A 27,572-nucleotide genomic window follows, 5' to 3' on the forward strand; every position below is an offset into this window, starting at 1 on the left:
ATAGATTCATTTACACCTCCCACTTGTCCTTCAGCAATGCCAGAAAAGATCAGAGTTTACATTCCTGGTGTCTCAAAGATAAAAGAAAAAGAGAAAATAAAACCAAATCCTCCAGGAAACAGCAAAATCAAAACCTACATCAACCAAATTACCAAAAAACCCAAACCAAACAAAAACAACCAAACCTAAACCTACCGGGTCTTCTATCCATCTCCAGAAAGAAGAAATGGTGTCCGAGCTGTTTAGAAATATCTCCCCTCTCACATGCAATACTGCAGCTGTAGGATGAATTAGAGGAGCAGCTTGGGTAAGTGGGGCATCACCAGCCACTGGAGGAGAACACCTGAGCCCCTCAGCCTGGGCATGGGGCTGAAAAGTCTCACGCTGTGGCTCTGCACCCCAGTGTGGCCAATGCAGAGAGGTGTGGGGTGGGGGGATCTGGTCCCCCTCAGTACCTGCAAGAGGGCCCAGATACTTCTGCTGTGCCCGCAGTGAACTCAGTGTACCCTGGTGATGGACAGGTACCACTGGGGTGGCAGGGATATTTGCATATGTTAATTGCAATGTCAAGGTGTTTGTGCCTGCCACACTCACTTCTTCAGGAGGAAACAGCAACGACAGGATTCGGATCTACCTGTGCCTGCTGGTGACGTCACAGGCAGCTATTTCCAGCCCTGTTGCCATGGAAACCACCAGGCCTCAGCACCAGTTAGCAGTTCAATATATAATTTACTTATTCTTTTTCACCTAAGTGATTAGGACTCAAAATACAGAAGCATCTCACACACCCTCAAGTCGTCTGATTGTTTCATAGGAATTTCTCAAAGGTGAAAACCAGCCTGAAACAGAGAGCTGGGCACTCTCCAGAGGGAAAAAAACCAGACAAACAAAAGCCTAAACAAGATTTGAAAAAAAACACAATGTTTTTCCCCACTTCTTCCCCTGCTATCTCAACTTTCAAGGAAACGTTGTGGCTCCTGAAAGATTTCACAGTGCTGTCACCATCTGAAGGAGATGTGCCCACAGTGAAGGAGGAGATAAAAGCTTAACACAGGAGCTGCCGCATCTGGCAGCGCCTTTGGTCCATCCCACCCAGGACACCACAGTCCCCTGTGTCCTCCAATGCCACTGACAGGGCAGGGCACCTGCCCCATCCTGTGCCAGTGGTGATGGGCCACACCAGGATACCCAGCAAGTCTCCCCTGGCTCCCATGAGTGACGATCGTGCGTTAAGGAACAAGTCTCTCCTCCTCATTAATCTTAGCAGGAGTGGTTATGGGTGCTGCTACTCAATGCAGCACCTACCAGAGCCCTGGGGAAGGCAGCTGCTCCATCTCCACCTCTTCTTACAATTCAGGATTGCAGTGGTTGCCTATATTTTCCACAACTTTCTTAACTAGTGCTGTGGTCAGAGGTGAGGTGATTTCTCTGCTTTTCCACTGCCTAATTAGTCACTGCAGAAGCTTATTCAAGACCTAAGGTTACAATTTAACATACTGTTTCATTGAGAGAAAATAGAAATATTTTTACTGTGAGAATTTTCAAGCGATCCATCTGCCTTCAGGTAGTTTCAAAGTATCAGTCTTAATGTTTTTTATTGTGCTTCATTATATTTTAAACCAGTATTTTTTAAAATGGGGAGTTTTAAACATTAATTTGGAGAACCAGCTGCTTTGTGGCTGAATCATGCAGTCTGGCAGAACAATAGGAACAGCAGCACTCCCCAGCCCCCCCCCCCCCCCCCCACCCCGCCCCGTTTCAACCCTGCATGGGCCATCCTGCTCTTATTTCCCAAAACAAGTCATCACAAACCATCCCTGCTGCATCCCTTCTCCTCACCAGTCCTTCCTCACACACAGACTTGGCAGCAGGGAAAAGGGAACAACCACCACTGAGAGCAATCAAACAAAGCTAAAGGCTTTATTGGGCACAGTTTTAAATCAGGCACATTACTCTCTAAACAGGAAAGGAAGACAAAAAATCCACAGACACCAAACTTTCTGTAGCCACTTTTTGTTGATGTTTTAAATGCTTTATATGTTAGAAGTTGTCCTCTACAACACAGGACAGTAATTTGAAAGCCAGCAGGACAAATTGGCAGGGGACTGTGCCAAGCCATTAACACAACAGTTTGAGGGACTATTTTCCAGGGAAAGGAGGGTGCTATCAGACACCATTGTGACCTCGAAGAGCAAACTTTAGAGATCTTCCTACTCCAAATTATTTAATGTGATAATGTAGATTCAGATGCTTTAAAAAAAAAAAAGCAAGCCTCATTTTGCTCTAAGTTGAGAAACATAAGGGTAATGTCTGAAAAGTACAAATCAGATAATCTACAAAGCTAAGTGAACTGAACAAACCCTTTTCCTTATTCTATCCCTTTGCTTTCTTCCAACTCCTTGACTTAACCCACCTTGCTCCAAATCACTGCTTTCATTTGTGCTCCACTTCCTTTCCTTCTTTGATCTGCAGCATCTCCTTTCCTCTCACTTTTTGAATAATTCTTCCCATTCCTGCAGCTCAACACCGGCCTCCTGCCAGTACCTCTCAGTCTAAACTTCCCTTTTTTTCTGTCACTGCTCCCTTTCTGCCCCTTCATGCTCTTCATCCTAATTCTGCTAGGTCACCAGGTGTGTCCTCTCTTCTCTAATATTAAGATTCTTCTACCAATATCAAGTATATTAAACAAGCAGGAGCTACTCTGATTTTAAAGATAATGGAAATAAAAGATAAATTTACAAGTAACTGAGCAAAGGCCACATGGCAAGTCAGTAGTATCGCACGGAATAAAAGGCAGAATCAGGCTGATCTGTACCTGGGCCACTTCATAGTCTGAACTGGATCACAGCACTGACCAATTGAAATAGATTTATGTCAAGCCTAAACCAAAATCAGCCACTGGGAAAAAAAATGTTGTTTGGCTGAACATTGAAGCTATGATTAAAAAGATGATTAAATGTTTCTATTTTGGACAAAAAAAAAAAAAACAACCCAACAACCACAAAAAAAAAAGCCTCAACCCAAACAACAAAGAATGTCTTTAAAACCCTTTTGCTACAGTAACTCATTTCACACTGGGAACAAGGCAAGAAAAACATGTTGCAGTGACTTTAGCAATGGGAAAATGACTGATACTTCGGACTGAGCTGACAACTGACTTAAGAGTCATCACTAGGGCTAACATCTTCCTTCTCCCCACAGCCTCAGTGGTCTGGCATGTCTCAAAACTTGAAGGAAAAAAAAAAACCTGCTGATTTCATAGGGAAGTAGCCAAAGAGCCTGTTTGGAGGATGAAGTCAACTACATATGGTTCTATTTATTTGTTTGTTTTGGGGTGGGGAGAGGGAGTCAGTGGCAAATTCTCAGCCCTAACAACCAGCTCACAATAAAAGCTTATGAAGTCAAGAGTTCCTCAAGGAAAAGAAACACTCTTAAAGTTTGTGTTTATTACATAAATGCCAACATATTTGCAAGATTCCAAAACTCGGGCAGCATCCAGCTTGAATGATTAAAGATATTTCTCCTTGAGGATTTGAATCCAGCCCAGATAAACTGTAATCCAAAACTGCCTTTGGATAGCAGGTCAATACAATCTACACAAAACCTCCTCTCTGTGTACAGAGGTGATACAAAACAGGTACACTAGGCAGGTCATGTCCTAATGCACACTTAGACCTCTGCACCACAAACCAAACTCAGGTGCATTTAAATGCATGACCAAAGATTTCTGCATTTTCTTTTAGTATGGAGAAGAAAAATATCTCCCTAAGAAACAAAAATATTCCTTTCTTTGTGCTTTATGAATGGGAATTGACATTAAAAAAGGCAGGAAATGAGGTAAGGTTGCTTTTTTCCTCATCCTGTATTATGACCATGATGCATACATACATTTCTACCTTTAAGAATATAACTACATACTCATATATAGCTGCATCTCATCCAAGCACTGGTCACTTGGGAAAACTTAGAAATTCAAGAATTCTGTGACTCTGATCCTACAACCATTACCAGTTGGGAGCTAACATACATTTCTTTTTTTGTTCATCCTAAAGCTTTGAATTATAATTTGCTCATTAGCCTAATATATATCTCATCCTTGTGTGGCCCATAACAGCAGAAAGAGCAGTTATTATAGCAGTTCCCCACTGCAGCAGAGGAAGCCTGTCTGACCTCAGCATCCCTCAGCACCTTAAGCAAACATGGATCCAGTATAGTAGCCATGATCCTCATGGAGCTTTCCTGCTAAGCCAGACAAAGGAAAGCAAGAGCTGTGACTCTTCTCTCTCCAGAGTGCACAGAGACTTTTCTCCAGTCACAAGAGAAAAATTCCATCCCCAGAGGTTTTCTCCATCTGCTCCGGGTAAGAGAAAATTAACAGTCTGTGGTACAGGGGCAACATGTGCTGTAAAAAAGGTTCACTAGCTCAAGTGCTTTGGTTGTGCTGAACATTTCAGTTGTGACCAACATAATTTCCTGTCATTCCACTTTTCCCAAGTTACCTCTACATCTGTCCTGAATCTATGTGAAACTCCTGTTTATACTTGCATTAGAAACTAAGAGATATTAACGGTAAACAGATTTTTATTTATTTCTAAAAAGCTTCTCAATGAATGACCCCAAAATAATGAGTCTGGTCTCATTAATTTTTTTTGGTTGACGGGGTTTTTGGTTTTTTCTTTCTTTTCCCACCAGGTTTTTGGTTTTTTCTTTTTTGTTTTGTGTTTTGTTTTTTGGTTTTTTTTTTTTTTTTTTTTAAAGAAAAGAAAGCTGAGATTGTGATTTTGATTCTGTTGAAAACTCCCCTGGCCCATTCCCAAAACATATGCCTGATGAGCAGAACGATGACTCTCCCAAATGTACTAAATGGGGCAATTTTGGGACCTCTTCCAAAATTTCTTTCCATCTGTCCATCTTCTGCCCAGCAATTCATCATCTCCCCCAAATCTCTAACTCCACTGCATGCATTCTTCTGCCCTGGCATTAACATTTGTCTCTGTCCCACATTTGTCTCTGTCCCACATAACCCAGTCACATCCCACCTCTGAGCAGCACCTTTGCTCTTCCTGGAGCTGTCTCCTTTCACAGACACCAGCTAAATTCTCCAGTTTACCATTCCCAAAGCCAGGCATCTCTGGGGCAGAACCACTGCTCGCAAAAGCAAGAGGGATAATTCTATGTCACAGATCTTTGTTTTCTGCTGCAAAAACAGGCACCAATCCAAAAAGCAGAGGCATCAAGTTCTGCCTCTCCTACACCAGCTCACACGAGCTCCAATAGTTCACTTATCCCATTTCTCTTCGGGATTCCTTTATAAGCAAGGGTGAGCCCTCTAGCACCATTATCTGACCTAATCCAGCCCTGCTGAAATCCCATCATTTGCCTGCACAGAACATGGAAAGAACTAGCACTGATCTTAGACTCGAGACTATCACTGGTCCCTGTACACTAGAGAGTTAAGCATTAATATTGCACATGCCCAGAAGAGGTGGCAGAAAGACTCTTCTGCCTGCAGCAGGTGAGAGACCTGCAATTTTCCTGGGAATCGGGCTTTTTCCTTTAGCCTTCTGATTTACAGAGCAATCAATAGGTTTCTGCCCATTGCTGCCACCCCCTTTAGTTTCAGAATTGATGGGCGGCAGCGCTCCAGTGCTATTGTGTTACAGACAAACTGCGAAATGCCACCGAGGCGAGTGCTCGGCTGAGTCACGCACAGTCAGCACAACACAAGGGGCCGGCAGGGTTGGAAAGCTCCGCACGGACCTGACCGTGCCAAGGCAGCCCGTTCCCACCTGTCAGCAGCCCTTGCCAATGCCGTTTCTTGCCCCGCAGAGGTTTTGACAGCAGAAATTATTCTTAGGTCTCTCTCCCTCTCGCACATGTATACACATACACGCAGTTTCATCGGATCACTTCTCAGCCTGCAATAGCCTTATCACACCCTCATAAAGCTGGGAAGTACTATTAAATGGGGATAACAGGAGAGGGCAACGGCAGGAAGCAGACGAGTTAGCTAAATGAGCTGAAAACAAGTTGTCAGATAACACGTCAAGACAATCCAAGTCTTCTTCTGCTTCTTCTGCTGAGGGGGCAAAGAAGCCCCTCCTGCCTCTCTTCCCCCAGCACATTCCCCTGACTAGATCTGGCTGAAAAACGCTGTCTTTACTTGGCTACTTTACCACAGCATACTTGCAGCAGTAACAAGGAATGCGGGAGACAACTGGGACCATTCCATTCGGTAACTGCGCTGATCTCTATCTATGTCAGCCTATCACAAAGCCATGCCCTTATGAACCCAAATGCCAATATTGCTCCATCTCCGGGCCATAGATTTCAACTCCAAATGGTGAACAGCACCGAGTAAGTGCAAGCCTGCTTTCATTCAGGTTCTTCCATCTTCTTCCCTCCCCCCAGCTCAGTCAGAAGGGGTTCAAGCCTAATTCCTGCCTTCCTCATCAGATGCCCACAGCCAGAGCTTACAGAGGGAAGCTCTCTAGCACATCCTCTTCTGGAGGTGCAGAGAGGCTGAAAACGTCATCAGCAGATGCAAGCTTGGTTTGAACCACAGCAAGTCGAGTCCTCATCGGCCTTCCCTCCACTGGGATGGCCTATCTTCTCCCCTTCCCTGAACTGCACATGTTCTAAATGATACTGCAGCCACACCACTGCCAGGACCACTTAATACAAACCTGCAGCTTGAGAAACAACTGTTCAGTGCATCATACCAACAAGTACCTGGTTCATAACTTGACACCCAATCCTGCCCTTTCACCTTCCAACATCTTTTGAAGGCATTTTCCAGTAACAACTTACAACAAACCAGCTTTCAAAGTCAAACAGATGTAAGAATGCCTTAATTACACTGCAGCAGGTGACACACCTTTTCAAAGCTTTAAGGAAACAAAACACAAACCAAAACAAGCTTCTCCTCCCACTCCTCACAGAACAGCATGAAGGAGGTCTTATGGAGAAGCTTCTCCTCATCATACTCACAGCAGGAACCTGGCTGCTGGTGAGAAAGCCAGTTGCCAAAACCATTTCCCACTTGTCTCTGGGTGTCACTGGGAAGCAGGATCTGTTTCATAAAAGAGCCATGAAAAACCTCTCTGCCCACCACCCTATCCCATCAGGAGCAAAGGCTTCACTCTAGCTCGGAGAAAAGCCTTTGTGCTGGCAGGCTAGGGGATATTCTGGGCAGCCAGACAACACCACATTCCTTTCCCTGTGAAACTTGTATGAAATGCTGTATCTTAGACAGACACTTACTAGTGTTTAAACTAACACTTTCCAAAAGAGAAAAAAAACCCACATTTAATCAATATCCCCAACTGGCTCAAGTGCTCATGTCTACAATCCAAGGAGAAGAGAAACACTAAGAGGAGCAAAGAGAGGGAACACTGAGTGTTTTCATATTAAATGAGACACATGAGAGAGAAATGACAAAATGGTCAGCAAGTGCCTTCCAAAGTCACACAGCTGTACAAGAGCTTTTTGTACCAGAAAAGAGATCTTATAGCAAGCCAGAAAATAAGCTGTGTCTTCAAAGGAGTGCAAGGTATGGTGTGAAGAGAAAGTAAAGGAAAAGGGAAGCTCAAGCTGCTCGAGCAGCTGTAATGCTTTGATTGGAACCAGTAGATGGTAAGCTGTAAAGCACATTAGCTGGATGGATGGGGTAAGTACGAATAGAGGGATCCCACATTTTTGTCTCCAGTGCCTGCAGTTCTGGCAGGAGGACATGGAGGACAAGTGAAATTTCTTAGATGCAGGCACCACCCAGGAGGAGGAGGTCTTGCCAAATTGCAGTCTCTGTAGCCACAGGATAGAAGCACATGGAGTTCCTTTGACAGTCCAGAAGACAGGCTGGCCAATATCTTAATTCAATTAGACTTTCGCAAAGATAACAAAAATATCAACAGTGGTATCAGGCAGAAAATCAGTTATAAACTAGTGCAGACCCTCACATTTCCAAGAGTATGAAAGCCAACTGACAGAGACATAAAGAAGCAGCTTCTCTCTTAGGGTCATTGTTCCAAATTACCCACACTGGAGTAGTTCTTCACTTTCCGAGGACACCTGGGGTCAGCTCTGGTATCACAGCCAGCTCCAGTGCCCAAGGCAGGCTATCAGACTGAATGGGTCAGTGGTCCAACAGTGGGACAGTGTCTCTGGCACTTCACCATGGGCATAAAGCAAACCACACAGCAACACATGAACCATGACACCCACACAGTGATGATCCAGCAAGATGCCACGCTAAGAGGCTTGGAAGAACCACTGACATGGTCTATCCAGCCAACACCTCATTCATTTTCATCCATCTTTTATGTTTATTTTATGTAACCAAAATAACGAAAAATCCAGTTCTGTGGTATTTGACATTGAAGTTTGTGCTACCCCACTGCATCAGCCTGCAACCTAGGTCTCAGATGTGTAAGAGTCCTACAAGAAACAGGAATAACCTACAAGTATCAGGAAAGTAGATGCCCCTCTCTAATAAAGATTAAAAATCAAGAGTTCTCTGGGGCAGAAATGTGGCTTACATCAAAAACTCAGGAGAGGGGACTAAGAAGGAAGATTGAAATATAAGGCTACATTTAACATACAGCTCTTCTTGGGAATGACATTTCTGCTGTGCAAAACCCAGCATGGCCCATCTTTATCTGAACGGCCCACCCATAGGGTCTGATCAACAAAAGTGCACATTCCACTGCTGAGGGACAGGCCAGACAGGCAAAGGCAGGTGAAACTGAGGGCCTCTGTGAGACCTCTGTGACCTCCACTCTCCCAAGGCACAAGCTGGAAGTCATTGCTCCTAAAAGGTAATGAAAAATTGAGAAGTTTGGAGGGAGGGAAGATAAGATTCTATATTTGAGATTCTGCGAGCTGAAAGGGAATAAAAAACTGGTTGAAGCCTAGCTCTGCTAAAAAACTCTATGTGCAGACATAGAAACAATGTTCATTTTACATTAGAAACCAGGAAACGAGGTGGAAGGAGAATGCAAGACAGCGCTGTGTTTCTGCATTAAGGTTTTTAAGTACACTGCAGGATTTCTGTCTCAGAGTACTCATTGAGTTACATCAGACTGTAATGGCCTGTTGATTTTGAGAGATTATGGCAGCGCTGCTGATGCAGGGGGAGAGGAGATGGAAGGAGAGAGAAGATGTGATGCATCAGCCAGCGTGCACACACATTTCAGATGATTACCCCTACACTCCTGTGCAAGAAAGACACAGCAGAGTCACAGCAGGACCAGGACCAGGACCAGGAGCAGACTGTGCGCGGGACCCTGTTAGCAACCAGCACAGACACAGCAGGCAGGTTTTTACCCTCTAGGGCAGCAGATGCTAAAAGCAACATTTCTGCAGGGCAATCCCATCCAGGGCTAGCAGGACCAGAGCCACATGGCATGGCATGGCAAGCATAATGGAGAAGGTCAATCCCGTGTTCAAGGTGTGCAACGTGTTCCTGAGATGGATTCAATCTCACTCTGTCAGGCTGACAACTTTGCTTGCCTGCCTATTTCTCTCTCCTGTATTTCACAGAAAGATGGTATCCTTTCCTTTTCCTTTCTTTGCTCCCGGGCACAAGCAATCAAGAACAAAGGATGAAAGAAAAATGCAGGGGGGGGATGGGGGGAGAGTGAAGCGGGGGAGGGACATTTGAGAGTTAGGGAGCAATCTTTAGCAGAGAGAAGATAATTTAAAAAAAAAAAAGCAAAAAGGAGATGCAGAGGCTTGAAAAAAAAAACCACAATATGCAAATGAGGCAGAACAAAAATCAGAGCTGGAAAAAAAAAAAAAATCACACTATACCAACCCATGTCTCCATAAGCTCTCCATCTCTCAGACAGGGGGATGCCATTGGGGTGAGGGGTTCCCAAACCCTTCTACCACCCTCCACCTCCAGCAGACACCCGTGGCTCACTGCGGGCAGGCAATCTACCCTCTGGGGCATAGCAAAGGAAGGGAAGAGGAAAGAGTAAAGCAATTCTGGAGCAGTGAAAATCCTTGTTTTCTCTCTGAGGTAGGGAGCTGTGGGGCAAACAGAACCAGCCAGGTGCTTCTAACACGATGTCTGTCAAACAATCTGATTTCAAGCTTCACTGGAGGAGTCCCTCAGCAGCTGCTTTAATCTACTGCAGCACTTTTCCCCCACAGCAGGCTGCATTCCCCTTGTGCCTCCTCCACTCTTCCACCAGGACAGAGGTCCCACAGGAGCAGAGACCTCTATCTCAGCTGGCAGCAGGTTGCCTCACAGATTGAAACACCTTAGGCCATACCACAAGCTAAGGAGGATCAGGCTTGAACCGGAGCTTTCCAAAGGGCATCCAGCTGCACAAGGAAAAGCAGGGTTTTGCTCCTGCAGATGACACATTATTCTTCTCACACTGCTCAGAGGTGGGTGTCAGCAAAGGTGGCTTCTTCCCTCCAGACCATGGAGTAAATAACTCATCCATCAGCTTGATCATTAGTGACACCGTAGCTGGTGGTGTGTTACGACACACCATAGTGCAGTTACCCTTCTACTCATCATCATTTATTTCTTCTCCTTCCAAGGTATGGCAAAACATCAGTGTGTGCTCCTCAGCTGGGAACAGTGAGAGCTGTAAAAGGGAACTAGGAAGCAGCAGGATTCCTGGCTTTTAGACAAAGTCTGGGGCTGACTCACCTGAAATACCAATTTTTAGCACCAGGAGTGCTCTGCTTTCATGTAAACAGCAGCTCCTCTGCTCCAGCTTTCTGCTCTCCTTCCTGTCCACATTTCTATTTGAACCATTATCTGTTTGTCCAGTTCTGCCTGTGAACACCTGAAGCTAGGGACTATATGCTATGGGTTGGTCCTAACAAAATATTTTTTTAAAAAATCTATCGATATCAGAAACATGGTGTTACTTCTATTTATTACCAAGGAGCATCACTTAGTAAATACTAACTGACTAAAAGTACAAGTCACAGCTGTGTTGCAAAGGCTAGTTAAAAAGCAATTTCAAGAAGCTGACAAATTCCACACCAAAGGTGTCTAAGCTCTGGTGGCATGTGTGAAAGCAAAAGCTAAGCCTTGCACCATATTTTACAAAGGACTGTGGATATCAAGGTAAAGCCAACATGGGAAGCTGTGGTGGTATTGAGGGCAGTCAGATGTCTAAGGGGAAAACAGCAAGAGAACAAGAAGACAACAGTGAGAGAACAGGGAGAATAGAACAGTAAGTTTTTGCAGAGATTTCTGCCATGCAGATTGGTAACTCCAATCAACTGCAAAGGTCACTTGCACCTCCAGAAACTGGAGTGGCTGCAGGCACTGGCTGTATTTCCCAGGAGCTCCCTTGCTCCCAAGTGTGACTTCCCCACCCCAGAGACCCACAGGGAGGCAGAGTGAGAAGATGTATGACGTCTCAGTTCACATCTTAGCCAGGTCTGTGTCCCCATCAGTAAGAACTGCCACCACAACTGACACTAATTGGTTCCCTTGTCATGCTGCAGGGGTGACACAGACCACATGGGCACAGACAGGAAGCCTCCCTCTCCCTCAGGTCGCAGCTAGGCACCCTGGTAGCAGAGTGTGCATGCATAGCTGGTGTTGCCACGATGTGTGATGCCTGCTCGGTGAAAAAAGAGCATCACTATCTGGAGCTGTTGAGCCTGCGTCACTCACTGCAAGAAGCGGGGGGGGAAGACAACTACCAGCTTAAACCAGATTTTACTGGTAGGAGCATCACCAGAATCCAGGCTCTCAGGGACTTTACAAGGGATCCTGAAATGTTACCAGCTACAGTTGCAGCCTCCATATCCTCTGTCAGCCTGGAAAAACAACAATTAGCACACGTGTGCATTAGTGCATGCATGTGTTTGCATGAGCCTGCAGTGAAAACATACACAATAAACACTATGAGGAAGAAAGAGATTGTTGTTTGAAGCTCAAAGAAGCTATTTGTAAAAATCTGTGTGCAACTGAGAATTAAAAAAAAGCAAAAATTACTTTCATCTTTCTGTGAGGCACAGGGGGCAGGGAATTAAGCACACACACCCCCCAAAGCAATGCCCAGGAAGAATTATGCTGCTCGTGATAAATGCACTTTTCTGGTCCTGTGAAAAATCTGACATAATGAAAGTACCTTGAATGCAATTACTGGCACTTGTTTAGCATGGCAGGGCATTGCACTGCCACTGGGCTCGCTCCTCTCTGCTCCCAATTAGCATGCCAAGTACTCCAGCCACACACATGGGCTCACGGGTCAGGGATTGGCGCGGAGGAGCAGCAAACAGCTACCTGCCCACCAATGAGGGAGCGAGCGATGTGCTGGAAAGCTCCAGCTTCCTTCATTTTACATCCTCCCATCCCTATCACACTCTTTTCCTCCACTCCTCCAGGGTCTCTGGAGGCAGTGATAAAAACCGCAAGCTCTCCCCCTCCTCTCTCAGCTGGTCTCATTCACGGCTCATGGCAGACCCGGTTTCCTCTGGGGACTCACTAATGAAGACGGCCAACGTTAATCTCTTTCCCCCTCCCTGACGGGTCGATTTATAGTTCCACGGAGAGTCCTGGATTGCAGCCAGAGGGCTTGACACATTCTTCTTGTTCCAAGACGAAAGGGGAGGGGGGGAAGAGACAGGCGCGCGCGCACACACACACACACTGAAGTTGCACACACACATTTGTGATTTGGATTCAGCTGGAAGATGCAGCTGGAAAACCTGTTTACCTGTTCTGAAACAGCAGCTGAAGGGAACAGTAGCCAACAGCGCCTTTGTATACATGTGTACAGTCCAAACATCTTTGTGTTTCCATAGCACCTCTTCCAGCCCAAAGACCCCAAACCACAAGGATCACTCCCTCATCACCAGGATGAAATAAAGCATCAGTTGTGTGCCAGCAGCATTACCCGTGAGTCATTAGGAAAGGAAGCAAATGATAACTTCTCCAGGATAAATGGCAGGGGGAGAGAAAGGGGAAATTTTAGACAGGCAGAAAGTAATGAACTGGAATTTGGCGAGGACACTGAGGTTACTGTCCCCTCATCTCGTGAGAAGTGGAGTGGGATCTTTAACAATCAATTGATCAAGACCTCGTCTCTACCTCTCATCCGTAAGAGTTTCCAGTACTCCTTGCAGCTTCTTCAAGAACAATGCTGGTGCATGGGCTCAGCTGTGGCTCAGAGAGAAATGAACCCCTCTGGTACCCCCACCTGCTCTTCTACAGCACTGCAAGGCACTGCCTGCACTGGAACTCCTCAGACCTGTCACTCCCACAGCTGCACCTTCAAATGAACCAGAGAGAAGGAGAGACTCAGCTATTTTTTTACAACTGAGCTATGAGGGAGCATCCCCTCCTTCCCCCGTGTGGCAGCCTCTGCCGTAGCCTTGTCGGAACCCCTAAGTCGGTGCTATTTGTTGAGCTCAGCTCCCCGTGCACACAGCAGACCGGCCTGCGCTGACAGCACAGCTCTGCTAATAGGGTCAGTCAGTGAGCTACTGCTGCAGAGCCGCAGGGGAGCACAAAACACTGCCTTTATTCCTGTAAGACCTATACATTACGTCCTCGCCCCCGCCCCCTCAGGAACCCAGTGCTGGATTTAAAAGGAGCACTGTCAACTCATTTAGGCCCATTATTTTGCACTAGAAGAAATGGCCTTTACAAATCTCAGTGGAAGAACACTCTCATTTCATCTTTAGGTAATCTTAAAGGTTTCAATTGCAGGGCTGTAAACCACAATGCAAAAAAGCACAGACAAATAGATCAGATCAGATATGAGACTGCCCAGACACAGAGTTCCCCTTGCCAAGCTGACTGCAGAGCAAAAATAGAAATGAACACTGCACATAATTATAGTATTTTACATTTCCACTGCACTTTCCATCCTGAAGAATCCCCAAATGAACGCACATGTGCATGTGTGTGCATACAGAGAGGTAGGACATTGAGAAAATTCACTTACTTGTGAGAAAAACAAGAAATTGTAGTCCAGTGGTAACAGCTTGTACAGAACCAAAGCCTTCATTAACACAAACACACACACACAAGCTCATAGAAAATCATTATAATGTGAAACGAGACTAAGCCAAGCCATAGCAATCTGTAGATCAGCAGCTCCAGCACTTCTGCTGCTGCTCAGCATTTCCCCCAAAACAGAAGATTAGAAACTGATCTTTTATTAGCTCTCGCCCTCTTGTTTCCCAGCAAAGCCCAAGGTGCCAATTCCACTTTGCTACTGCAGGGCAGGGGCAGCTCTGCAGCTGTCGATCCACAGGCTTCCTTTCTCCCGCTGCCGAGTGCTTTGCAGTCTGTAAGCAGGCACATCCCCCAGCCCTATGGGCTGCAGCAGCCCCATTTTGCAGACAGCAGAGCATCTGAACAGGGGAAGCAAAGCCAGGGACAGTGCCCAAACCACAGTGCTCCTCTCTCCCTCCTGACAAAAGAGCCTGTACCAGGAACAAAGGCCTGTTCTCTACTTTGTGCCACCCAAGATGCTCTGAGCAAGGATGAAAAGAGCCAGGAAAGAACACTTGAAGATAAGCAAGAGCAGAGACCTGATGCTCTAGCAGAAACCTTCGACTTTCTCAGGAGGCTAAGAGGCAGGGGAGAGAAGAGCACACACCTCAGCCTGGGATGCTGGGTCACTCCTTTCTCCTTCCTGTGTGTCTGTGGCAAGTCAGTCTCATCTTCCACATATTAAATATCTCACAGTAGTTTTAAACTCCCATCTGAGCACACAGGCGTTCAATGCTGGTATGCGGCCAAGCACATGAAGAATGGGGGTAGGAAGCTCAAGAGGAGACAGAGAAGGAAGCAGCTCTGAGGCACTACAATAATGAACTAATAGGTCAGAAGCAGGGAAGGAAACAGTCTGAGGTTATGAAATGATATAACAGCTGGCTTGAGAAGGCTAGGTTGGTTTTTTTTAATGACAAACAGGAATCTCACCAACAAAACAACGTAATCAAGTGTAGTGCACAACTACCCATTCAGGGAAGAGCCTTAGCCCTTACACTAGCATGAGGCCAGTAGCTGCCTTTGATGCCCCTCAGAAGAATCTGTTCACTCAGCAACATGCTGCAGTAATGTCTAAAGCTCAGTGAATGAGCGCCCCATGCCTCTCTTGGCAGATATTCTGGGGAAGAAAGATATTTTGTCAAGGACACTGCAACAACACCCTCCCCTATACTTCAGGAAACAGTTATGGGATTGCCATCATCCAGAGAGGACTCCAGGTTTTAATAAGGTCACATCTGAAAGAGCCCCACCTAATAAGCTGCATGGAAGTCAATTTATCGACCTCAGCACATGAAGTTGTGGTTGCAGGGTGTGTAGGTAATTCATACCTGATGCTCAAGGCCATCCCCTTTGGCTAAAAATGGGAGACCAATGCAATTTCCTAAATTTAATTTAATAATCCAGTGCTTTATTCAGAAATGCAAGGAAAAGCCTGGTTAAAACAGGATTTTTATTTTGACAATGTCTCTTTAACAACAAATAGCTGGCTGCTCAGTTCCCTTAGCAGGAGACAGCAGGTGCTCAGCTGGCTGATTTAGCAGCAGCCACAACTGCCACCATGAGCTGCTGGGTGCAGTTCACAGGCTGTAATTCCCAACTCCCCCAACACAGACTCCCAAAGAGGGGGAAGGGCTAAGGAAGTGAGAGGAAAGGCAAGGGGGTGAAGTGTTACTGAACTAATGAACAAACCTCACTGCCACTTCCCTGGGGCATCCCCACTAGCCTGATGGGCACCTCCGTCAGCTGCCTTCCCCCAGCCTTGTGTGTGCACCTTCCTGCATAGGGGAATTCAAGGCCTTTCACCCCTCCTCCTCCCTCAGCAAATAACACACCCAATTTTTACATGCATGCAACACCAGCAAGACACTCCATGATCTTCTGAGACCTTCCCCAATGGCCTCATTTTATGGAAACCAGTGTCCCAGTAAACAACTAGGAAGCAGGAAGACCATGTTGTACAGCCTTGTACCTACAGAAAATCAAGGCTATGGAAACACATCTTAGAAGAGGGTATGGTACAGCGAGAGGCCTATGGCAAAGATTGTTAGAGGCCACCTTACAATCATCTGTAAATTTAAAAATAGACATGTGCATGTGACTTTGTGATTTAGTTTTTGTTGCCGTTTGGCAATTGTATTTTTTAAAACACACAACATAAAAATGTCAAGACAAAAATTCTTGCCATTTCCTTTACCTCACCCATCTTGCCCATCCAGCAATGAAAGACTTTTCTAGACTGAAAGACTGAGAATCGGTGGGCTAAGAAAATTATATCTCCTGAACAGTGAGAAACTGAAAGCTGTGTTGTTAAAAGGGAATGGGGTTTTGCTCAGCTCACAACAAATTCTGGATGGTCTTCACTTGATTTTGATACTGTCTATACCAAGACTTATATTTATTGAGTTATTTTAAGCTGCAGAAAGGCAAAATTCTCTTACCTACAATTAAACTATTAGAGCTCACAGAAACATCCATTATACCTCAGTAACAGTTCTCTAAGGCCTCCAAAAAATTAAAACACAGAGCACACATTACTCTTTATTGCAGCCTTAGATATATCAGGGTTGATGACAGTACCATTTTTTAAATCCATTGTGATGGGGTGAATGGGGGAGATAAACCAGTACAAGCCTAGTTTAGAACAAACGCTCCCTTTGGGTCATCTGTAAAACTAATCTAGACCTAACACTAGAAAGCATGCTCAAGGACAGAAACAAAATGCTTTTTTTTATAAGCATACTATCAGTGGAAGAGTTTTGAGTAAAAATAATAATATATCGTATATTAGCGAACTGTTATTGTTGGCTACTCAAGCAAAGTAGGACTTCAACAACCCAGGATTTACAGGGCTGGGAGCCTGGCGGGTCCCTGGTTTTTATTTTGTGCCAATTTGCATTCACTCGTGCTCCTGGGTAAGTGATGATGCCATCAGCAACTTCAGCCCAGCTGGAAAAGTGGGTTAAGAAAGCAGTGGACACTCACCAAAAAGTAGGTCTTGCCTGCAGAGGGGTACACAGGAGAGGCAAGCTGAAGCACTTTAAGTGGATGGGTAAAATGACATAAAACACTCGTATGGACAGATTTATACAGAATGCAAACGTATCCCTGATTTGCCTGCCTCACTACTAAACCTATTTTTACTAAATCACCTGAAAGTTAATTTCAATCTAAATAAGGGTACGGTCAGATTAGCCAAGCAATTGGGTCAGGGCAGACTAACAAGTTGTTGTCCTTTCAGACAGATATCAGTAACTCACCATATGTGCCTCTAGTCTTCTGCAACACAAAGAAACTTACAATATCCTCAGAGAAATCTCCCACAAACTGTTTTTGTGAGACTTAAAAATCAGAGGGGCCAGTTTGGCTGGGAGTCAGCAATCTGGTAAATTGGCAGGGGCAGGCTACAAAGGATATCCCAAGAGTTGCCAGTCTACCACTATTTCTTGGCTCCAAAATTAAATAGACATCAAATTCTTAATTTTCCCCCAAAAATACAGCTTTGACCCTGTAGGAGTGCTGCCTTGGGAACACCCAGAGAAGTTGCCACCAAGAAGAGGCATGTCTGCTGTGGGACGTTTTCCAGCCTCTCAGAAACAAGAAGCCAGGCAAGGGCTGCTGCCAATTCACACACGCTACTCCAGGACTGGGCAGTGACTCAAGAAAATTGCTTCCTGACATCTTCCCAGCAGTGACCCCAGCCATGCACCTGCCTCAAGAGATGCCAGCATGCCTTTATGGCTTTGACAAGAGATGCCTCACATGTATCGGCTTCTTTACTTGGAGAAGGGTCCGCCAAGCCACCTGGGTTCAACACTGGGTGGACAGAACTCCTGTAAGTGGACATTGAGAGATGAGCTTGTCACTGAATACAGGGGAGATACAGAGCTGGCACAGTAGCTGTTTCTTGAGGAACAACAAGTTGCTGGCAGCAGGGAAAACCCTAGTTTGCTGTCTACCTGATTTTCAGTCCTTCCTGCCCTAGGGTTACATCACCTTTGACTGGGATTTTGTAAGAATGAGAATACAAGGACAGAGGGAGAGATGTCAGTGCTCCCCCAACCCTCCTGCACCAGGACCTGGCTGGCTGTGGACTCAATCCATTGTACCTGACCATACTAAAACCCTTCCAGCCAATCTGCCAGTGTGTCACAGGCACCATTCTCCCCTGGCAGTTCCATCTAATCAGCACACCAAGTGCCAGGGTTCCTCGCTGTTTGCTCTCTCCCCCTCTCACCAGGGCTATGCAGCATTAATGTTTCACTGGCAGCTCTCGCTCTCCTCCCAGCTCCATCAAGCACATCTCTGCTCTGACCTACTGCCCCAGGCAGCTGGCTCCTGACCCCCAGAACCCACAGCTGCCCTGGCCTGACTGCCCCTCAGTCCCATCAGTGCTCTGCATGCCTTTGGAACAGGAAAGCAGCAATACCCCTCACTGCCCCAGGCAGCCGGCTGAGACCACCAGGCTCATCCTGCCTGCAGCTTAACTGGCATATTAAGGCTGGAAGGGGAAAATGCCCAGCACCCGCCCTGCATCCCCGCCAGCCCCCTCCCTTCCCCAGCCTGCCACCATAGCGTAAACCCTTTTGTTTCTCAAAAATATTTCTCTGCAGAAATACAGCAATTATTTCAGAAAAATCTCACTCCTCACCACTGGTAGAAATACCATAGTCTGAGACAGTAGCTCTCTTGATGATTGCAGACAGTGGAATATTCCAGAAAAAAAAGGAAGATTTGGGGAGGGGGAGGGGGGGAGTATCTGGGATCCAATCTTTCTCTCCCTGCCAATCCCCTCCATCTCCAGCAGATTTCATTTTTATCAACAGGATTTCTGTGAAATTTTCACTCAATCCTCCCTCTCTCCCATTTCAACTCCCAGCTAAGCTCAAAGGTGCACAAGAATAACATGCTTGCCACCCTTTTCTCGCAGGCTGGACAAATAAGTCCTCAGCTAGCCACATGGAAGCCATTAAAAATATATTAACATACCCAGCAGGGTCTGTCACTTTTTCTTTTCCTCCTCTCCTCCCCCTCCCCTTCTTCTTAAACACAGAGAAGGAAGAAATCTTGCCACAGTAACAAGAGGTTTTCATCAAGTCTCATTACCTCAAGCACAGCCGCGCACCACAGCCCCCACAAAGGGCAGCCTTCGGTTCCCGCTGTCATTAAAGGAACGAAGATCTTAAACAAAAATTAAACCCTGGACAGCATGAAGTTGGGAGCACATGAACGGATCAGGCAGGGAAGGGTATGAGAAAGCCAAGGGGAAGAGCAGGAGCAGAGCCACCAGACAGGGCTCCACTCCAGCAGCTCGGGAGGGATGGGGCAGGTTAAATGTGTCCCACAGAGAAGGGCAGAGGGAAGCATTTTCAACATTTCAAGCCAGCATCAAGGTATGCTGTATTTCCAACACTTAGTGACACAGCAACATCCTGAAACATTAATAAGGCTCAGGGTGAAACCAGACCAGCAATCATGATAAAAAAAGCACAAAGCTTTGTCTCAGTCTGTGATGTTCTGTGAAAGGATGATTTTGCACACTTTGACACATGTCCATTTTTACTCCAGGGGGTCCTCATCCCTTCCAAACAGCATCATGTCCCATGCATGCTGGAGTGGCTGCACAGCACATCTTAACCTGCAGCAGCTGCTCTAAGCCTGAAGCAGGTGGCCGCTGGTGTTTAATAGCTCAGGAGGAGGGTTTGAAGGGCAGAGGCAGCAACTCTACATTTAAACAAGGGATTTCTATACCAGGGGGTTGTTAGTCAAAGGGCCATCAAGTCAAAGTGCTCTTAAACTGTAGTTTTTCAAGTATTTCTTTGAGCAAATCACTGGGTTAAGCAGCTTTCCTCTCCACCTTGGCTACTTTAATCCAGATCAATTCCCTGATCCAGTTCAATGTGCAGCAGCACGTTCAGCTGCACTGGCACAGCTGAACAAGTAGCTGAGAAGCAGCAGCAGGAACTGCTGAAAACAGCCCTCCTAAAAAGACACCCTTGATTCAACAGACATGACACTAAGACCCAGGGGAGCAAGACACTGCATGCAAACCCCATGAAAACAAAGGGAAAAGGGATACTACATACATGGTTAACAGGTTAGAGATGAGCTAACCAAAAATCTGGTGACAGTGTGGCCATGTTTTATGCACCTCTAGACAAGACAGAAGTTTTATTTCTCCCATGAGAATGGAGAAAAGCAAAAATCTCTCCCTTGTGTAATAGGCAGTACAGTCAGGAAAGGCAGAGCTTGTAGAAGAACCAACAATGGAAAAGCACCATTTGGAAAGGTGGACAAAGACCTCTGAGGATCAAGAAAGATAGAAACCCACAGCTAGTGAGGAGTAAGAACTGTGTGGGGATACCAGAGAAATAACTCACTTGCAGAGTGATGAGGAGCAGAAGGGAGCCAGGACATGAACTGGAGGACACAGAGGCTGGATGAGGATGTAGAGAGTCCATGTTGGGTACAGAGGAGGAATCAGGAGGAACACTAAGAAAGCTATTTCACATCTCTGGTGTCACAGCCATTCTGGTTGTGAACAGTTTAATGGGTCATTGTCCAAACAGTTCATACACCCCCTGGTTCTGGAGTAATTACATCCATTCTTTAAAAAGACATCACATAACAAGGTCTACCAAAATTATGGAAGCAGATAGGAGTACTTACTGCACTAGAAACCAACTAGAAAATAGTGTCAATTTCATAATGATACAATGCAAGTCAAATGCACATTTGCCTCTGCAGCACTGAAACGTGCTCTACTCATCCCACCTTGGAAAGAGAATGCAAGAAAGTGAGAAGGTTCAGCAACAAAGAGAAGAGATCTGAAAAGTATCAAATGTTTTTGTGAAGTCCACATGGGCAAAACAATAGCCATGTGCTGTGGAGTGAAGTGGAGTGAAGTCTTTTAGTGCCTCTATACTACAGCACATACCAGGACTGTGACAGTGGGTGCATGCTGTTCTCCCCAGGAAAGCTGTCCATCTGCCCACAGCCAGCCACCAAAACCTGGCCTAACTGCACCAGCCTTGGAAGAGCCACTCCTCGAGGAGCCAGCAAGGCAGACTCTTCACCCACAACTGCCAAATTGGATACACTGCATACAGAGTCTACATTGCTGAGCCTCATGGTTGGTATTTCCACAGCCTCGCAGACAAACAGCTTGGCTGGGTTGCTCTTCCTTGCTGCTTCAACATAGGCAGCACAAACTCTGTTATGTAAAAGAAATCAAAAGCCCTGCTTTAAACTGATTGCAGGAAAATACTGGAGTCTTACCCACACTTTTGGATTTGACAGCAACACAATTAAGCCATGGGATAGTTGTGCTGTAACAGATTCCTTGGACTTGGTTCTATCCAAGGTAGAGTCACACATGAATGCTGCTTCAGTGTGCATTTCCTTACTTGCCAGCAGCCTGGATTCTTGAAAACTGACTCAGAAGACGAGTCTGTCTCAGATCACAAGTCACCCCCCCCGGGACGTGGGGTTCCAGATCTCAACATCTGCAACAACCTCCAACAGCAGCAGTAAGGACAGTGGAGTCTGAGCCAAGGTACAGCTGCCTACAGTTGAAACAGGCCTACAATAAATGCCAGAGGAGGAGGATAAGCAGGCTCTAGGCACCAGTGCAAGGAAGGCACTGGTATTGATGTAGGCTAAGGTCATCCCAGGGACCAGCAGTCTGACATCCATGATTAAAGCCCAATTAAGAAATGTTTCCTGACAGAAAAGTCTATTAGGTTGTGGAACAGGCTCCCATGGGAAGTGGAAGAATCCTCATCCCACTTCTCTGTAAGAAGTGATAGGACAGGCAATAGGCAATCAAGCCCTAAGAGCGGTGCGATTGCCTGATACGGAAAGTCTCGTAAGATACCTCAGGAGTAACACAAACTTTAGAAATTTCCTCTGCCCCTCCTGCAAAACATCTCCTCCCCAGTTCTGCTGATACTGCTGCTTGCAAGGGAGCACTATGGACTACATCACTGTAGCCTGGGTCATTTCACATATTTGGAGGACTGGGGCTTCTAAACCACAGCAGGTAACTAATGTATGCTACAGCAGTCTTGCCAATGACTGCACCCCCAAAACCAATGGGATGATGGCGGCACAGGACAGGAATGAGAGGTGAGGAAATAAGAATTTCTTAGGCCATGTTACAGGCATCTTTATATTAACTCTGTCTGCAAGAAATAATGCAAAGAAAGGCAGTGGAGGATGCAACTAGGATGGAGGGTGTTTACTAAACTATGATTGAGTATGGTCAGACCTGTGTAATAGGATATGGCCTAATATATATGGAGATTATCTTAATTTACAGCAGACAATGTCCCTGTTGATAATATATACAGTATCAAGTAAGTTTCTGACACACTGGACTAGCAGTAACTTAACTGTTTGAGGTCTGAAAGACTCTTTCAGTTTACACTTTATTTAACATTGCATTGCACCCCTTACATATTTCCTTTTTTCTATTTTTTTGAATGCGAAAAGATCAACTTGGTTTTGAACTGTGCAGATCAATAGGAATGCTTACTTTGCCATATTTAAAGCTAGCAGATGCCTATCTCCTATTTGGTTTGGGGGTTTATTGTTGTTGTTATGGTTTTTGAGGGGTTTTGGGTTTGTTTTTTTTTTTTTTTTGTTTGGGGATGTGGGTAAAAGAGGTGTTAAGGATTCAAAAATTAATGTTTCACAAAGTTCGAAATCGACGTCTTAACTTGTAACACACTTCCCCTCTCTCACAACACAGGTTGCAGAAGCTACCCAGGGCTGACACCATTCATGAAGCTCCATATGGTTCTGCTTCTCCTCATTTTTTCTCAGCCTAACAAACTTTGGCATTGCACAGATTTTCTTGGTCCTGAGGAAACAGGAGAGATTCCAGCAATTCCAGTTTCTCCTTCCTTTGCTTTTACAAAGCTCCCATGGTGCCATCTGAGAAGTAATGGCAAAGATAAAGGCAAACTTGTTTGAACACCATTGGCAGTGTAGAGTTTTTCAGACTGCATTCAATATTGGTAACAATTACTTATATTACATTGGAGTTGAAGGACTTCAGTAATATCAGGGCACCTCGGGCTCAGCACAACTTACACATACACCAACAAATGTCTGTGTCTGACTAACAGGCTAGTAAAGTTTTTTAAGGTAGAAAGGCTTCAAAACAGATCGTCATTTTAAAGCACCCATGAGTTGACAACAGTTTGTACAATTATCACAAACAAAAAAAGCTTCCAGTACACCTGGGAAGCGACCATGTACACAGTAAGTACCCTGTATGCACCATAACTCAGCAAGTGCTTTTTGCAGCTCCCTTCTACACTCAGTCATGAAGGATATAGATCATTACAGCCTCCAGCTATAGAGCTTTAGCTCAGAGAGTAGCAGCTCACACTTTCAGCTCTGGAGATCCCCAGTTCAATCTGCTGCATGTCAGCCAAGAGGGCAGCTGTCATATAATTACAGCCACAACTTGCATGAGAAAAAGTAGGGAGAGCGAACAGAGATCTTATTATAGAATTCTAGTTGCAACCTGCTGAACAGCTCCCTATTTAAAGTAACTTCTTGTAAAGAGGAGGGAGAGGGGGCCAAAAAAAAAGGGAAAAGAGGAAAGAAAATCTTCCAACTCAGCTTCCCAATTCCCTCTGTTTTGCAGAACAAACCAGTGCTGCTTTGCAGCCTTTTGTTCCAAATGCATATGTATACTAGATGAGCACACAAGTGCAGAGCCAGGAATAAGGCTCCTGGTTTATCAGTCCAAAAAAGAGAAAAAGGAAAAAAAAATTCTCATTGCTGCAACTGAGGCATCTGAAGTCAAACAAGGCATCATAGTTTCTTCCTGAACTATAACCATCCCACAGCAGCCAACCCACTTAGTTATTCAATTGAAGTATTAAAATTTAAGATCAAGAAATCTTAAGTCAATTGCATCCTGTTTTCTTCAAGCTGTACATACACGCTCTTAGGAAGATTTAACAGAATAGAGAATCCAGGAAGAAAGTATGTTTGAAATACAAAGGTACAAAGCACAGTGAAAAATTCACTCTCAAATTAAAAGTTATTTTAGTGAGTGCAACAGAAAACAATAAGACAAAGTTTCTTCTTATCCATTCATCTTTCTGCAGGTCCTTCTGCACACAGAGTCATTTTTGAGCCAAACTTTCTTCCAAACCAAGACAGTCAAAAACTACATTTGAAATAATGTAATCCAGTTTTTGAAGAAATTGAAAGAAAAAAAAAATCAGTTTTCCCCCCAAAACAATTCTGGAAACCTATTTGAAGCTTAAGAGACAGATTCCTTGCAAAACATTGTTTTCCCCTTGACAGTTCCGTCCATCCATCCATCCATCCATGCATCCATCCATCCATGCATCCATCCCCCTGCAGTACAAAACCCGTGGACTGCATGAGGTGAATCAACCATTTTGGACCATGAGTAACAAATGGGAGCAAACTCTCCAACTTCCTGCAAACTACTTACCTGCTTGCTAAATACCACTTAAGTGGACTAATCTGACTCAAACTGCTCAGTACCTGCCTGCAAGAACACAGGCTTGCTGAAACACCTCAGCAAGTTCATGCATTCTACACCACTGGCCCTCCAAAGCCCCCTGAAACACACTGCCATGCTTCCAACAAGATTTGAAGTACCTGCTCTGCAGCCAAGCTGGAAGGTGCTCAGGTAAATGCTAATGCCAAGCACAAACCTGCAACAGTAAACTCCAGAACAGAATTCAGCAACACTTTGTATTTAAACCAGTTGAGTTCTCTGCTGACATCCTCTCATCAGCCTTGTTTCTGAGGACCCCTTTTCATTTGGTTCAATATTCTGCTTCTCCCTTCAAGCAAGACCTACTCTGGAAACACACAAACTAGCTGATATCTCCCTCCCTTAAGAAGGGAGTAAGGGAGAGAATAAAGGACCTGAAACCCAGTTTTGAAGAAAGCCTCACGCAGCTTCAGCAGCACAGATGCATTTGGGGTTGATTATGGACATGTAGTAAAATCCTGGCTAGGGCTCATCCCACAGGAGGAACCCATAAAAAATTCACCTTCCACTCAACCTTCTGCAACCAAGGAAAGCTCACAAACATCTGAGCCACACTTGTCCAACAAAAGCAGTACTACCCTATGCAGAGATGACTGAAATGAAACACCACCATGCTATTTTCTGGTATTACTTCTGTGAATTCAGCACTGATAAAGGGTTCCAGATAGACACGCTCTGAAGACCCAAATCCTCTGCCTACCTTGAGAACACATGCAGAGGGAACAGCAGCAAAACTTACACATACTTTTCTCATCTCTTCCAGCCTCCCAAGACTGAAATGACTGACAAAGGTCCAAAATGAGGAATACACATAAATTATTAATGTTGCACTAGTAGTCTCACTGTTGCTGCAACAGTCTGAATGTCGGGTTCGGCTGTCTGTCTCTGCCCCGACACGGGTAGAGTGGTTCTTGGGTGGCACGTGATTCAAAGGACGAGTCTGGACTCTTCAGCTTTTCGATCTTCAGGTTGTTTATTATTTCTTATCTACAAAATTTTTCTCTCTGCCCAACAGAGGTCTGATCTGCAAGCAGTCACAGGCACTCTCTGACCACCCACGGGGCGGTCATGTCTTTTTATACTAAAATCTACGTACACAATATTTACCTTTATTTCCCAATGCTTTTCACCCATCTTAGCAAGTGCACCTTCACCAGAAACCAATCCCCAAGTGCCAACATCATCACAGGAGATGGAGGACAAGAAGAAGAATGAAGAAGGACGAGACACGCCCTGATCCCTCCATCTTGTCTCCATAACCCCCCTGTACCAAAAACCTTAAAGTTTATATCTCACCCTCTAAATGTGTCTCTTTTACACCTTTTATTCTAAAGTGATTCTCTTGTCCTCAAACTCTTGTTACTTCTGTGGACGGATCAAAATCAAGCCACCAAACACTCTTGGCAACATTCCAGGATTTCCGAGACTCCCAAGGGTTCTCCTGGCATCTCTGGACATCGGGAACGATGTGCTGAGATCCCACATCTAAAGACTTAACAGAGGCAAGCTCTGCAGGGAAATACTAGTTTACTTCAAAATCATTCATTCAGGAAACTTACAGAGGAGAAAAGAATCACTCTGCAGCACACTCTGTCAAACCCCTCAGCTTTAAGACCCTTCATTTTTAAAGCAAAAGCAATTTTAACAAGAACAGGAAATTTATGTGAAGCATAAGGAGCTTCAGATTTCAAGTGAGCAAAACTGGAACAGCATTACTTCTGGACACAAATCCCAACACATACATCTTCTCACGCCTGACCTGGAAAGCCCATCCCACTTCTGACAGCCAGGTAAACGTTCTGTTTCTGCAGCCTCTCTGCTGGAACAGCCAACTGGCATAGCAGCAGGAAGACAATGGGGAGCCATGCTCTACCAACTGGAAGGGAGCCAAAAAGCCACTTCAGTTTGTTCTCGGATGGCAACCTGTGCTTTACACCCATGCAAGGCTCCAGATTCATATTCCCACCAAGCTTTTATTTCATTCCAGGTCTCATGCAGTACCTGTTGCCACAGTAGCCACGTGACCACAGGCAGTACACAGAGAGACACAGCTTCCTACTGACATATTCCCTCCTCTCTCCTGTTGCAAGGGGAACAGTTTATGCAGGAGTATTAGTCCATTTTACATTAATTTCAAGAACTAGGACAAATAACCTGAACTTTGACATTTCTGAAAAAAAGTTAAATTATTTTCATCTCCCTTAGCAATCAGAATAGACTTACTTTTCATTTAAAACATGAAATTTCCCTCCCAAAATATCTGAAGTAGTTACTGAAATGTTTTCTTTACCAAAGCCTGCAAAGCCTCAACACTATTAATAACATTTTGAATATAAAGAGGCACAACTTTGCTCCATACCAACAAAAAAACCCACCAAACCCAGTCAAGTTTTCACACAATGAAGCAATTAATTTTTAAACTAGTACTTTCTATTAAAAGTTCTCACATTTAAAAACCCAGAAAGGTTTCCAGTAACTCTAGACACTGATGGGGACAAAGAAAAAACAGACCCTACCCCCAGCTGGATGGCATTCCTCTCTTTGGGTGCAATGTGGTGGTAACATTTGATTGACGCATCTGATCCATTCCAAAACTCCAGGCGCTGTTTTAATCATCAATGGGTAGAATCCTATTAATTTTCAGGGGGGAAAAAAAAAGAAAAACAGAAAAACAAAGTAGAATATGGATACAGGACACAGAGCACCCCACGTTTGTCTAGCAGATCCAGCTGATTTAGCTAGATCCACAATAATCAACAGATTGAAGACTGAGTTGATGACAGAAACTCACATCTACCAGCAAAAGCCCCTTTTTCTATTCCACCCTCTTTCTGTCATCTCAGCTCAGCCCAGTCTCTCAAAACAACCTGGAACATTAGTCCCATACCAAAGGAAATGAAATAGGAGTAGGGAAAGGAGTGGGAAGAGATAAACCAGGGTAAATAGGGATAGCATGAAAAGCCCATTGGCACGCAACCAAGAGCCTACACAGGCCCTTTCTAGAGCAGAAAACAGGAGATCAAGCACGTACGAGGA

At 45.0% G+C, this 27,572-nt stretch overlaps 1 protein-coding gene across 1 annotated transcript in view; it reads right to left on the reverse strand.

Annotated features, from left to right (window-relative positions):
- The window catches only part of TCF20 (transcription factor 20), a 131,768-nt gene that overhangs the window by 92,878 nt on the left and 11,318 nt on the right, over positions 1–27,572 (reverse strand). The window contains exon 2 of the mRNA XM_071423035.1: positions 27,053–27,166. The gene's annotated coding sequence lies outside the window, so the exon portion shown is untranslated. The remainder of the gene's footprint in view (positions 1–27,052; positions 27,167–27,572) is intronic.

The sequence above is a fragment of the Agelaius tricolor genome, unplaced genomic scaffold (genome assembly GCF_023055355.1).
Source record: "Agelaius tricolor isolate 1412-34295 unplaced genomic scaffold, bAgeTri1.0.p SCAF_3, whole genome shotgun sequence".
Classification (NCBI taxonomy): domain Eukaryota; kingdom Metazoa; phylum Chordata; class Aves; order Passeriformes; family Icteridae; genus Agelaius; species Agelaius tricolor.